Source organism: Schistosoma mansoni, chromosome 1 (assembly GCF_000237925.1).
Source record: "Schistosoma mansoni strain Puerto Rico chromosome 1, complete genome".
Taxonomy (NCBI): Eukaryota; Metazoa; Platyhelminthes; class Trematoda; order Strigeidida; family Schistosomatidae; genus Schistosoma; species Schistosoma mansoni.
In genome coordinates, this window is record NC_031495.1 from 64,242,611 (window position 1) to 64,246,431 (window position 3,821).

Consider the following 3,821-nt stretch of genomic DNA (forward strand, 5'->3'; position numbering starts at 1 on the left):
CCCATAATAGGGCGAAACGGCCGTCCAGTGTTTCCAGGTTTTCCATGGTGGTCTAGCTTCAATTGAATCATGATTTCAACTATAAAAGATTCTATATTTACTTAATAATGATAAATGTTCCTTCACTAAGTAAGCCTAACTCACATGCTTTCCAAATCATGCCTTGTCAAAATTTTCTTATCAATTTATTGAAGTGAAAGAGAATTGTCATGGAATCTTGTTGTCTCACTACATCTGAAGTAAACAGAATGATTATTTTTTTTGGAAAATAACCATAAATCATGAAATGGTTTCAGTGTAATCACGTATAGTGATTGATCTACTTTCCATTGATTTATTTGTTTTTTTTTTTAATTTTTAGTTTACTACTCTGCCTACTTACTTACTTACCCCCAAATGGAGCATAGACCGATTGTACTACTCTAACATTACATTAAATCTATTCGAAGTATTTCTCGGATCTCAATTGAGATGTTAGTGTTCTTGGCTTCGAAAAGAAAGGGAACTATAAACTTCACTTTTCTCACACTCTATGTCACTCTAGTAACGAATGAATTGATGGTAAGACTATGTTCCCTCTTTTAGAAAGCATTAAAGTATTTAACTGTTATTCATTACCCCAAGAGCTCTGTCATACATTTGTGTGTGTGTATGTATCTGTGACTAGTTGAGATAATTATGGAAAAATAAACTAACAAACAAACTCATTCAAATGATGAAATGAATTGAGTCAATAGAGAATACAACGAATTAGTCTGGCTGATATATTCATTTGCATAAACTACTCGTTTTAATAAAAGTAGTCGTTTTTCTTAAAACGAAAAAAAAACAAGCGAAAATCACTGACGTAAGTGTTATTTAGTGATTGTTTTTGTTTGGCTTTATCTTGTGATTAGTAGGAAACTGTGATGGGGATTTTCAAGCAGACACATTTTTATAAGTGAAGATAGATGGTGATGAACAGTGAAATTTAGGACATGCGTTTCGTCCTATTTGAGACTCGTCAGCTGGATGTACCTACATCCTATAATTGACGTTTTGGCTTATAATTCTTGTGACTTAGGAGAATAACGAGGCAATCTGCACATAATGTACACATGCCAATAAGAGACTGATAAATTGCAGTTCTGAACAATAATGGTAACATTTAACCAAACAATACAATATGAGTATAATTTTACTAAGTCTGTTTCTTTCACTACAGGGGCATCACTCTTCTCTCAATACCAGGAAAAGTCTTCAACAGAGTATTATTAAATAGGATGAAGGATTCCCTAGACGCTCAACTTCGAGATCAACAGGCTGGATCGTGTACAGACCAAATCGCAACTCTACGGATCATTGTAGAACAATCAATGGAATGGAATTCATCACTCTACATCGACCACGAGAAGGCATTTGATAGCGTGGACAGGACAACACTATGGAGGCTTCTTAAACACTACGGCGTACGGCGTGCCTGAGAAGATAGTCAGTATCATACGGAACTCCTATGATGGACTAAACTGCCAAATCATCCACGGAGAACAACTCACCGACTCATTCGAGGTAAAAACCGGTGTTAGACAAGGTTGCTTACTCTCACCCTTTCACTTTCTCCTGGTGATCGATTGGATCATGAAGACGTCAACAACTGGAGGAAAGCACTGGATACAGTGGACAGGCAGGATGCAGCTTGATGATTTAAACTTCGCAGATGATCTGGCTCGTTTATCACAAACGCAACAACAAATGCAGGAGAAAACGATCAGTGTAGCAGCAGCCTCAGCAGCAGTAGGACTCAATATATACAAGGAGAAAAGCAAGACTCTCCGATACAATACAATATGCACCAATCAAATCACATTTGACGGAGAATCTTTGGAGGATGTAAAACACCTTTACATATCTGAGTAACATCATGGATGAGCACGGTGGAACTGATGCAGATGTGAAGGCGTGGATCGGCGAAGCAAGAACACCATATTTACAACTGAAGAACATCTGGAACTGAAAACAACTGTTTGTCAAACAACACCAAAATCTGAATTTTCAATACAAATGTCAAAACAGTTCTACTGTATGGGGCGGAGACGTGGAGAACTACGAAAGTCATCATCCAGAAGATACAAGTGTTTATCAACAGTTGTCTACGGAAGATACTTCGAATCCGTTGGTCAGACACTATCAGCAACAAGCTACTGTGGAAGACAACAAACCAGATTCAATCCAGAGGAGGAAGAAATGAGGAAGAAGCGCTGAGAGTGGATTAGGCACACTTTGAGGAAATCACCCAATTGCGTCACAATACAAGCTCTCACATGGAATCCTGAAGGTCAAAAGTGATGAGGAAGACGAAACAACACATTATGCCGAGAAATAGAGACAGACATGAGAAGAATGAACAAACGTTGGATAGAACTAGAAAGGAAGGCCCGGAACAGAGTGGGTTGGAGGATGCTGGTTGGCGGCCTATGCTGGATTGGGAGTAACAGGCGTAAGTAAGTAAGTAAGTAAGTGTTTCGTCCACAATTTGATCTACTGTGGTTTGGGTTACTTACATCCGCATAAGTAGTATATGACGATGGTCAAGCAGAGAATCTATTTTCGCTAAAAGATTGATAAGGAAAGAACAGGAATTAAATGCAATCGGTATGAAAATGCATGAACATGGACTGATGTTTACAGAAGGAACAGTCAAGATTGAAACAATTAGTGAGATAGTTTGTGATTGTCGTATCAAATACATTCAACTGTCCCTACTGGTCTTCTTGTTCATCACACTACTATCAATATCGAAATACGTACTTATGTTTTATGGTTGTCTTTAGTAATCTTTAGTATTGCCACTGATACTATTATTGCTATACGTGTCATAGTAATTTCATTTTGTATATGACATTTCATATGATCTTCGTTCTGTTTTACATTTGTTTTCATTCTCTTATTACGCTTATTAACTATCGTATACTTACACTTGTTCATAAAATGTTCACAACCTAACGTGAATCTAATCATTGAAAAACTCAAGAAGTACCACAATGTTGATTCTAATATTCCCACCTTCATTTGTCCCTTGGGAGAAAGCAAAACAAACGTTACATATTGAATTCATCAAATATATTCCATGATGAAAATAAGATATTGTTATAACTTGTAGGCTGTTTTATGACTTTATTTAGTTATTGATCTTATGTTTGGCTTTTATCACATGGATTATCCATCAATCGAAATACGACTTTACTAATATTACCACTGTACCAATCAATGACGTTCGACGTGTATCAGTAGTCTAGCGTCCTTATTAGTCCTTTGATCGCCTAGACCTTCCAATTAAGTCCAGAACACTAATGACAGCTTCTGTTATGCAAATCATTTATTTCAAGCATACTCAGTTGATATATCAGACAGACGGACCTCATCACGCCATCAAATAGAAAATACTATTTGTACGAGATCAAGCGAAATGTGACTGTGAATGTGGGATACAATGATCAATAAACTGAATATAAATTAGGAACAGTAATTCGCATAATAATTATCCATAAGTCAAAATGAAGCTTATAATCAGATGAATATAGATATACATAATCTAATTACTCAATAGTTAAACAATAAGAACATACATAGAATAATCATCCGTTAATAGGTTCCAGAAGTTACTCGTACTTATGTCTTCGTTGGATATAACAGGCGGGCTGCGTGCCCAGGTAAAATAGGACGTTATGATTCCCACCAGTTGCCCCCAAATACCCTGGTACGGCCGAGAGAGGGGAGAGTCCGCTCTCCTTCTCCAAACGATCTCACATGGCCACGCGAATATATAGCCTCTGTCAGGGAAC